We start from the raw sequence: 10,130 nt of genomic DNA, 5'->3' as shown, positions 1-10,130 counted from the left end.
CACTGAAAAAATTCAGGCACATTCATAATCTATAAGATGTTTGGTGGTTACTGTGTCCTGCTACCCTTTCATATTTTTTAGTGTGTACGAATCTGTCCCTCTTCTTTTACTAGTTTTTAAGGAATATTCTGAAATCTCTGATTACAAGGTCAAGCCAGAAAAAAATGATGACAATTAGTAGGAAGAAAGATACAGTACAATGCATTGAAAATGTAATGTTTTAAAGGATTAAAGGGAAAATAAATACTTTATCTACGCAAACTAATTCAACTGAGCTCTTCTAAACAATATAGCCTGAAGAATTGCCAAAGCACAATGTATCAATTTGGGTGACACTGGGGGAAAAGGATCACAACATTGAGAACCACAAGGCTTATTTTCAACAGCAAACTTTGTGCTTAAAAAATATTTGACAACAAAAGGAATATTACACGCACAGAAACCAATATTTACCACTATGATAGAATGCAGCATAGAACAGTTGGATAGAAGGTTAGTGTAACTCTATAGTGCATCACAGAGGTCAGTCTCTTCCCCCTCATTATGCAGGCTGACTTGTTCACAGTGAACTGTCCTCCAGCGATAGTCAGCTGTAATCACCGACGCAGACATGATATTAATACTCTGACAGCACCTTGGCTGATTTGGTTAAAGTGTTTTCCCCCTGGTTATAAAAACGTTTCAAAATTCTGACACTGAGGTGTGAGACACAATGGAACAGGCCCTCATAATCCCGAAGTACAATACATTTTACTGTATTGTTTTTTAAATTTGATCCTGTGAACATTGCATGTCCCTCCTTCTTTATTACCAAAACATCTCAATGTCACCAACAGTATGTACATTTGTTATTACAACACTTCACTGTTGCATTTCTGAGTTGTGACATTGTGAACATGGCATGTTAAAGTATATAGAATATCTAGATCAGAACAGGCTAAATGCAATTCATAGTGATTTATCATTTTCTTATTTTCTAAATGAAAAATAAAAATTTCAGTGATTATGACACTTCGGTATGATATAAATATGCTTCAATGACAGAATAAATAATCATGGAAAAAAATACCCACAGTGGTATTCTTATTTGTGATTATAGAAATGTTAAATATCAGGTGAGTAGCTGCGTCAGGAACGTCAGGAACATGCGTAGGCTGCAAAGGAACAAGTAAAGGATTATTCCATGCTGAAAAGAGAAAAAAAGAATCACAACGTTTTAGCTGTGGAGCCTTCTTCAGGTGTGAGAAAGACAGGGCAGTAAGCAAAGATAATTTTCTTTTTATCTTTGCTGACTACAGTTTATCTTTGATGACAACATCAAAGACATTAAGTAATTTTTACTGCTAACAGATACAAATGGGTTGTACAACTTTGAACTAGCAAATGGAAGAGGGCTAAGCCCCCTCTCTTTTAGCCCAGGTTCGAGCTGTCTCCCAGAATCACCAGGGCGCGCGCACACACACACACACACCCGTGCCGTTGAAGTGCTCTGCTTCATTTCTAAGGGCAACTCAACATTCACTCCTACCAGTGCAGAAAAGACAGCATCCACAGCAACAACAGCTCAGGTCTCTGCACAGGAGCTAAGCTGCCCTCATCTCCTCTGCTCTGCGGCTCCTGCGGAGTGGAGTCCTGCCTGGAGCCGTGTTTGCAGGCGGCGGCTCCCCGCGCCCTGTCTGGGCGTCGTGTCCAAGAGCTCCTGGGAGGAAGAGAGAGCCCTCCCACTCGGGGGCTTTTCCACGTTCTGTGTGAGGAGGGGCGGGTGTGTCCAGTAGCTTATCGAGCGGAAGCCTGGGGCGGCGGAGAGCTGTGATCGTGCAGACCTTGAGGTGTCACCTCTTTGTCTGCTTTCCCGCCCCCCCTCCGCCCAAACTCTGCTCCAAAGTAGCCCGGCAACCCCTCACACCTGCACGTGTCACAACCTAAGGTGCGGTCATGAGACACCCATGGGGTGTCGTTCTGTTCTTGCTAATTGTTTCCTGCCCGTCGCAGGCAGGAGTCCATGCGAGGAAGATGCGCTGGACAGAGCTCAGAGGGCGCAGCTGGGTGGCTTTCCTTCTGAGTGACGTTCCTGCAACACTCTCCCGCTACTCTTGGTGCGCTCATGCCACAACACAGGAAGGCTGGAGCAGGTGGCTGTGGGCTTTGCGCACTGCCGAAATAGCTCAGTTGGGAGAGCGTTAGACTGAAGATCTAAAGGTCCCTGGTTCGATCCCGGGTTTCGGCATTTTGTTTCATCGCGCCCTTTGTTCCTCTCTCCAGCGCCACCTGCCTAAAGTGACGCGTCCCTTTCTCAGCCCGAAACGCAAGCGAGACACCAGCAGCAGTCCCTACAGGTTTCCGTAGTGTAGCGGCTATCACGTTCGCCTAACACGCGAAAGGTCCCCGGTTCGAGACCGGGCGGAAACAGCCTCGTTTTGCACGCTCCTGTACTTCACAGAGGTCTTGAGCGACCGGTCATTTGTTCCCAATGTATTTCCGGTGCCTTCGTGCACTCTTGTACCAAACGCACGTTCCTTCTGTACGCGGAGCCGATCATTTGCAATTGGGCTGTGCCGACAGACCAGGTCGAGCTCTGTCGGCTCAAAAGCAGCGCAGGACCTGCAAGAACAACAGAAAGATTAGCATCCAGCGGGGGCCTCTTAGTGAGCCCAAGAGCTCATCAAGAATCGGCTCCAGCAACAGGGCTGGGCGCATTGTTCCATTCTCCGCCCACTCTCGGTGTAAACAAGTCCCTCCTGGTCTCTGCTTGAAATGCACTTTCCTGCGTTTGCTTTGGTGTAACTGGCTTCCCCTGCATGGGCGAATGTGAAGAAGATCCTTAGTAAGTCATTGAAGAAAACCGAGAAGAGGTCGGAGTGGCCTCTGTCGTTCATCAACGATCCAGTCAGGCAGTACTCCTCTGTAAAGCGCCGTTCGTTCACATCGATTGGCTTTTTTTTGCCTTCATTCGTGCGAGTAGTAAAAGCAGACGCCCCTATTCTGCCGTGACCCGGATTCGAACCGGGGTTGTTGCGGCCACAACGCAAAGTACTGACCACTATACGATCACAGCGAGTTACCGAAGGTCAGCCCTGTCTACCAGAGTAACCCTCCCACAGCGATGATCAGCTCGTCTCACACGCGAGAAGTTTCGGTTGGAAACAAGCGCCCCCTCTTCTCGCACGTTTTGCACGTTCGAGTAGTTTTAATGCGGCTCTTTCGTACACGGTGCTGATCTTTTGGAAAGCAGGAGGCAAAACCGAGTCGAACCGCCTGGGTGAAAACCAGGAACCCTAACCGCTAGACTATATGGCAGCGAACAACCATGCTGTTCACGGCATCAAGCAAGCAAACTACATAAATATGAGAAAACACGCAAGAGAGTTGTCACTCAGAGTGTCGAAGGGTCGATGTATACTGGGGCTCAGTTGAAATGCAACGTCAGGACTTTTCCGAATTATGTCACACGAAGAGAGCCCTTTCCGCCCTGCTGCGTGTGTCTCGGTAACTCGCTGTGATCGTATAGTGGTCAGTACTTTGCGTTGTGGCCGCAACAACCCCGGTTCGAATCTGGGTCACGGCAGAATAGGGGCGTCTGCTTTTACTACTCGCACGAATGAAGGCAAAAAAAAGCCAATCGACGTGAACGAACGGCGCTTTACAGAGGAGTACTGCCTGACTGGATCGTTGATGAACGACAGAGGCCACTCCGACCTCTTCTCGGTTTTCTTCAATGACTTACTAAGGATCTTTTTCACATTCGCCCATGCAGGGGAAGCCAGTTACACCAAAGCAAACGCAGGAAAGTGCATTTCAAGCAGAGACCAGGAGGGACTTGTTTACACCGAGAGTGGGCGGAGAATGGAACAATGCGCCCAGCCCTGTTGCTGGAGCCGATTCTTGATGAGCTCTTGGGCTCACTAAGAGGCCCCCGCTGGATGCTAATCTTTCTGTTGTTCTTGCAGGTCCTGCGCTGCTTTTGAGCTGACAGAGCTCGACCTGGTCTGTCTGCACAGCCCAATTGCAAATGATCGGCTCCGCGTACAGAAGGAACGTGCGTTTGGTACAAGAGTGCACGAAGGCACCGGAAATACATTGGGAACAAATGACCGGTCGCTCAAGACCTCTGTGAAGTACAGGAGCGTGCAAAACGAGGCTGTTTCCACCCGGTCTCGAACCGGGGACCTTTCGCGTGTTAGGCGAACGTGATAGCCGCTACACTACGGAAACCTGTAGGGACTGCTGCTGGTGTCTCGCTTGCGTTTCGGGCTGAGAAAGGGACTCTAGGCAGGTGCACTTTAGGCAGGTGGCGCTGGAGAGAGGAACAAAGGGCGCGATGAAACAAAATGCCGAAACCCGGGATCGAACCAGGGACCTTTAGATCTTCAGTCTAACGCTCTCCCAACTGAGCTATTTCGGCAGTGCGCAAAGCCCACAGCCACCTGCTCCAGCCTTCCTGTGTTGTGGCATGAGCGCACCAAGAGTAGCGGGAGAGTGTTGCAGGAACGTCACTCAGAAGGAAAGCCACCCAGCTGCGCCCTCTGAGCTCTGTCCAGCGCATCTTCCTCGCATGGACTCCTGCCTGCGACGGGCAGGAAACAATTAGCAAGAACAGAACGACACCCCATGGGTGTCTCATGACCGCACCTTAGGTTGTGACACGTGCAGGTGTGAGGGGTTGCCGGGCTACTTTGGAGCAGAGCTTGGGCGGAGGGGGGGCGGGAAAGCAGACAAAGAGGTGACACCTCAAGGTCTGCACGATCACAGCTCTCCGCCGCCCCAGGCTTCCGCTCGATAAGCTACTGGACACACCCGCCCCTCCTCACACAGACCGTGGAAAAGCCCCCGAGTGGGAGGGCTCGCTCTTCCTCCCAGGAGCTCTTGGACACGACGCCCAGACAGGGCGCGGGGAGCCGCCGCCTGCAAACACGGCTCCAGGCAGGACTCCGTTCCGCAGGAGCCGCAGAGCAGAGGAGATGAGGGCATCTTAGCTCCTGTGCAGAGACCTGAGCTGTTGTTGCTGCGGATGCTGTCTTTTCTGCACTCGGGGTAGGAGTGAATGTTGAGTTGCCCTTAGAAATGAAGCAGAGCACTTCAACGGCACGGGTGTGTGTGTGTGCGCCCTGGTGATTCTGGGAGACAGATCGAACCTGGGCTAAAAGAGAGGGGGCTTAGCCCTCTTCCATTTGCTAGTTCAAAGTTGTACAACCCCTTTGTATCTGCTAGGCGGCGCAGTCGTCGTGCACAAAGAACACTTTGAAAAGCGTCAAAGGCAAGTCATTCCGAGTTGGTCGTTTGTGTTTTCCGTTCAGACGCGAAATGCTGACATGATCTCTCGGCTCCTCGGTTGTCATTTCTGCTCCGTAAAGGGATCACAGCACGCGTCGGCTTCCAGCATGCTGGGTCGGGACACGATGCCGGGGGTTGGAGAGAGCGATGTCTTCCTCGTTAGTATAGTGGCAAGTATCCCCGCCTGTCACGCGGGAGACCGGGGTTCGATTCCCCGACGGGGAGTAGCTTTTCTTTCACCTCCTTAAAGAAATGACTGCCTTTCACTTCTCTGTTTTCTTTCACAGCGTCGTGCACCTTTTCATTGCTCTCGCTTTCAGAGCCTCCGCACGGCAGTCGACTCGACATCAGGAAGCACATTGTAGTGAAAGCAGGAAGCGCTGCGACATGCACTGTGCAGATCCCGCCACACTAAGAGGTGAGTGGGTCTGTTCGATGCACAAAGAACGCGTTGAGAAGCGTCAAAGGCAAGACATTCCGAGTTGGTCGTTTGTGTTTTCCGTTCAGACGCGAAATGCTGAAATGATCCCTCGGCTCCTCGGTTGTCATTTCTGCTCCGTAAAGGAATCACAGCACGCGTCGGCTTCCAGCACGGTTGGTCGGGACACGATGCCGGGGGTCGGAGAGAGCGATGTCTTCCTCGTTAGTATAGGACCTGTCACCTGTCCCCACCTGTCACGCGGGAGACTGGGGTACATCAGGACGCGCCTTGAAGTGAAAGCAGGATGCGCTGTGACATGCACTGTGCAGATCCCGCCACACTAAGAGGTGGGTCCAGTGGGTCTGTTCGATCACAGCGCTAGGCGAATCCCCAATCCCCTTTTGTGCCTGGCGACAAAAGATGTCTGTTTCCGCCCGGTTTCGAACCGGGGCCTTTCGCGTGTGAGGCGAGCGTGATAACCACTACACTATGGAAACGGTGGGAAGACGTGTCCAGCGGCCCAGTGCTGAGCTTCGCCAATGCGATTCAGCTGCTTCCAGTGCCTTTATTGGAGTGCGCTGATGGACCGTGCTCTCTCTCCAGAGACCAGCACGCCTGTCATGGACGGAGCAGGAAAGGCGGCGCAACATTCTACAGCCCTCTCCACGCAATCGACGAAATCGGGCTACTGAAGTGGAGAAAATCGCCTCTCCAGAAAGTGCAAATATCATCTTGGAGACTATAAATCCTATTGCCGAAGGTCAGCCCTGTCTACCAGAGTAACCCTCCCACAGCGATGATCAGCTCGTCTCACACGCGAGAAGTTTCGGTTGGAAACAAGCGCCCCCTCTTCTCGCACGTTTTGCACGTTCGAGTAGTTTTAATGCGGCTCTTTCGTACACGGTGCTGATCTTTTGGAAAGCAGGAGGCAAAACCGAGTCGAACCGCCTGGGTGAAAACCAGGAACCCTAACCGCTAGACTATATGGCAGCGAACAACCATGCTGTTCCCGGCATCATGCAAGCAAACTACATAAATATGAGAAAACACGCAAGAGAGTTGTCACTCAGAGTGACGAAGGGTCGATGTATACTGGGGCTCAGTTAAAATGCAACGTCAGGACTTTTCCGAATTATGTCACACGAAGAGAGCACAGCCCTTTCCGCCCTGCCGCGTGTGTCTCGGTAACTCGCTGTGATCGTATAGTGGTCAGTACTTTGCGTTGTGGCCGCAACAACCCCGGTTCGAATCCGGGTCACGGCAGAATAGGGGCGTCTGCTTTTACTACTCGCACGAATGAAGGCAAAAAAAAGCCAATCGACGTGAACGAACGGCGCTTTACAGAGGAGTACTGCCTGACTGGATCGTTGATGAACGACAGAGGCCACTCCGACCTCTTCTCGGTTTTCTTCAATGACTTACTAAGGATCTTCTTCACATTCGCCCATGCAGGGGAAGCCAGTTACACCAAAGCAAACGCAGGAAAGTGCATTTCAAGCAGAGACCAGGAGGGACTTGTTTACACCGAGAGTGGGCGGGGAATGGAACAATGCGCCCAGCCCTGTTGCTGGAGCCGATTCTTGATGAGCTCTTGGGCTCACTAAGAGGCCCCCGCTGGATGCTAATCTTTCTGTTGTTCTTGCAGGTCCTGCGCTGCTTTTGAGCCGACAGAGCTCGTCCTGGTCTGTCGGCACAGCCCAATTGCAAATGATCGGCTCCGCGTACAGAAGGAACGTGCGTTTGGTACAAGAGTGCACGAAGGCACCGGAAATACATTGGGAACAAATGACCGGTCGCTCAAGACCTCTGTGAAGTACAGGAGCGTGCAAAACGAGGCTGGCTGTTTCCGCCCGGTCTCGAACCGGGGACCTTTCACGTGTTAGGCGAACGTGATAGCCGCTACACTACGGAAACCTGCAGGGACCGCTGCTGGTTTCTCGCTTGCGTTTCGGGCTGAGAAAGGGACGCGTCACTGTAGGCAGGGGGCGCTGGAGAGAGGAACAAAGGGCGCGATGAAACAAAATGCCGAAACCCGGGATTGAACCAGGGACCTTTAGATCTTCAGTCTAACGCTCTCCCAACTGAGCTATTTCGACAGTGTGCAGCGCCCCCAGCCACCTGCTCCAGCCTTCCTGTGTTGTGGCATGAGCGCACCAAGAGTAGCGGGAGAGTGTTGCAGGAACGTCACTCAGAAGGAAAGCCACCCAGCTGCGCCCTCTGAGCTCTGTCCAGCGCATCTTCCTCGCATGGACTCCTGCCTGCGACGGGCAGGAAACAATTAGCAAGAACAGAACGACACCCCATGGGTGTCTCATGACCGCACCTTAGGTTGTGACACGTGCAGGTGTGAGGGGTTGCCGGGCTACTTTGGAGCAGAGCTTGGGCGGAGGGGGGGCGGGAAAGCAGACAAAGAGGTGACACCTCAAGGTCTGCACGATCACAGCTCTCCGCCGCCCCAGGCTTCCGCTCGATAAGCTACTGGACACACCCGCCCCTCCTCACACAGACCGTGGAAAAGCCCCCGAGTGGGAGGGCTCTCTCTTCCTCCCAGGAGCTCTTGGACACGACGCACAGACAGGGCGCGGGGAGCCGCCGCCTGCAAACACGGCTCCAGGCAGGACTCCACTCCGCAGGAGCCGCAGAGCAGAGGAGATGAGGGCAGCTTAGCTCCTGTGCAGAGACCTGAGCTGTTGTTGCTGTGGATGCTGTCTTTTCTGCACTCGGGGTAGGAGTGAATGTTGAGTTGCCCTTAGAAATGAAGCAGAGCACTTCAACGGCACGGGTGTGTGTGTGTGTGTGCGCCCTGGTGATTCTGGGAGACAGATCGAACCTGGGCTAAAAGAGAGGGGGCTAAGCCCTCTTCCATTTGCTAGTTCAAAGTTGTACAAACCATTTGTATCTGCTAGGCGGCGCAGTCGTCGTGCACAAAGAACGCTTTGAAAAGCGTCAAAGGCAAGTCATTCCGAGTTGGTCGTTTGTGTTTTCCGTTCAGACGCGAAATGCTGACATGATCTCTCGGCTCCTCGGTTGTCATTTCTGCTCCGTAAAGGGATCACAGCACGCGTCGGCTTCCAGCATGCTGGGTCGGGACACGATGCCGGGGGTTGGAGAGAGCGATGTCTTCCTCGTTAGTATAGTGGCAAGTATCCCCGCCTGTCACGCGGGAGACCGGGGTTCGATTCCCCGACGGGGAGTAGCTTTTCTTTCACCTCCTTAGAGAAATGACTGCCTTTCACTTCTCTGTTTTCTTTCACAGCGTCGTGCACCTTTTCATTGCTCTCGCTTTCAGAGCCTCCGCACGGCAGTCGACTCGACATCAGGAAGCACATTGAAGTGAAAGCAGGAAGCGCTGCGACATGCACTGTGCAGATCCCGCCACACTAAGAGGTGAGTGGGTCTGTTCGATGCACAAAGAACGCTTTGAGAAGCGTCAAAGGCAAGTCATTCCGAGTTGGTCGTTTGTGTTTTCCGTTCAGACGCGAAATGCTGAAATGATCTCTCGGCTCCTCGGTTGTCATTTCTGCTCCGTAAAGGAATCACAGCACGCGTCGGCTTCCAGCACGGTGGGTCGGGACACGATGCCGGGGGTCGGAGAGAGCGATGTCTTCCTCGTTAGTATAGGACCTGTCACCTGTCCCCACCTGTCACGCGGGAGACTGGGGTGCATCAGGACGCGCCTTGAAGTGAAAGCAGGATGCGCTGTGACATGCACTGTGCAGATCCCGCCACACTAAGAGGTGGGTCCAGTGGGTCTGTTCGATCACAGCGCTAGGCGAATCCCCAATCCCCTTTTGTGCCTGGCGACAAAAGATGTCTGTTCCCGCCCGGTTTCGAACCGGGGACCTTTCGCGTGTGAGGCGAACGTGATAACCACTACACTACGGAAACGGTGGTAAGACGTGCCCAGCGGCCCAGCGCTGAGCTTCGCCAATGCGATTTAGCTGCTTCCAGTGCCTTTATTGGAGTGCGCTGATGGACCGTGCTCTCTCTCCAGAGACCAGCACGCCTGTCATGGACGGAGCAGGAAAGGCGGCGCCACATTCTACAGCCCTCTCCACGCAATCGACGAAATCGGGCTACTGAAGTGGAGAAAATCGCCTCTCCAGAAAGTGCAAATATCATCTTGGAGACTATAAATCCTATTGCCGAAGGTCAGCCCTGTCTACCAGAGTAACCCTCCCACAGCGATGATCAGCTCGTCTCACACGCGAGAAGTTTCGGTTGGAAACAAGCGCCCCCTCTTCTCGCACGTTTTGCACGTTCGAGTAGTTTTAATGCGGCTCTTTCGTACACGGTGCTGATCTTTTGGAAAGCAGGAGGCAAAACCGAGTCGAACCGCCTGGGTGAAAACCAGGAACCCTAACCGCTAGACTATATGGCAGCGAACAACCATGCTGTTCACGGCATCAAGCAAGCAAACTACATAAATATGAGAAAA

The 10,130-nt window shown here is 52.5% G+C and overlaps 10 non-coding genes across 10 annotated transcripts; 5 read left to right on the top strand and 5 right to left on the bottom strand.

Moving 5' to 3' along the window:
* Window positions 1-2,154: 2,154 nt before the first annotated feature.
* trnaf-gaa (transfer RNA phenylalanine (anticodon GAA)) lies at window positions 2,155-2,227 on the top strand. The gene has a single exon. It is a non-coding gene; the product is annotated as a tRNA-Phe (tRNA).
* Window positions 2,228-2,336: 109 nt separating this feature from the next.
* trnav-aac (transfer RNA valine (anticodon AAC)) lies at window positions 2,337-2,409 on the top strand. The gene has a single exon. It is a non-coding gene; the product is annotated as a tRNA-Val (tRNA).
* A 574-nt stretch (window positions 2,410-2,983) lies between these two features.
* Window positions 2,984-3,055, bottom strand: trnah-gug (transfer RNA histidin (anticodon GUG)). Its single transcript has one exon. It is a non-coding gene; the product is annotated as a tRNA-His (tRNA).
* A 1,084-nt stretch (window positions 3,056-4,139) lies between these two features.
* Window positions 4,140-4,212, bottom strand: trnav-aac (transfer RNA valine (anticodon AAC)). The gene has a single exon. It is a non-coding gene; the product is annotated as a tRNA-Val (tRNA).
* A 117-nt stretch (window positions 4,213-4,329) lies between these two features.
* Window positions 4,330-4,402, bottom strand: trnaf-gaa (transfer RNA phenylalanine (anticodon GAA)). Its single transcript has one exon. It is a non-coding gene; the product is annotated as a tRNA-Phe (tRNA).
* Window positions 4,403-5,424: 1,022 nt separating this feature from the next.
* Window positions 5,425-5,496, top strand: trnad-guc (transfer RNA aspartic acid (anticodon GUC)). The gene has a single exon. It is a non-coding gene; the product is annotated as a tRNA-Asp (tRNA).
* Window positions 5,497-6,883: 1,387 nt separating this feature from the next.
* Window positions 6,884-6,955, top strand: trnah-gug (transfer RNA histidin (anticodon GUG)). The gene has a single exon. It is a non-coding gene; the product is annotated as a tRNA-His (tRNA).
* Window positions 6,956-7,715: 760 nt separating this feature from the next.
* trnaf-gaa (transfer RNA phenylalanine (anticodon GAA)) lies at window positions 7,716-7,788 on the bottom strand. Its single transcript has one exon. It is a non-coding gene; the product is annotated as a tRNA-Phe (tRNA).
* A 1,026-nt stretch (window positions 7,789-8,814) lies between these two features.
* On the top strand, window positions 8,815-8,886 carry trnad-guc (transfer RNA aspartic acid (anticodon GUC)). Its single transcript has one exon. It is a non-coding gene; the product is annotated as a tRNA-Asp (tRNA).
* A 621-nt stretch (window positions 8,887-9,507) lies between these two features.
* On the bottom strand, window positions 9,508-9,580 carry trnav-cac (transfer RNA valine (anticodon CAC)). The gene has a single exon. It is a non-coding gene; the product is annotated as a tRNA-Val (tRNA).
* Window positions 9,581-10,130: the final 550 nt, after the last annotated feature.

Source organism: Lepisosteus platostomus, chromosome 5, assembly GCF_059453375.1.
Source record: "Lepisosteus platostomus isolate fLepPlt1 chromosome 5, fLepPlt1.hap1, whole genome shotgun sequence".
Classification (NCBI taxonomy): domain Eukaryota; kingdom Metazoa; phylum Chordata; class Actinopteri; order Semionotiformes; family Lepisosteidae; genus Lepisosteus; species Lepisosteus platostomus.
The sequence above is the reverse complement of the archived record's forward strand: the minus strand, read 5'-3'. Positions and strand labels throughout refer to the sequence as shown.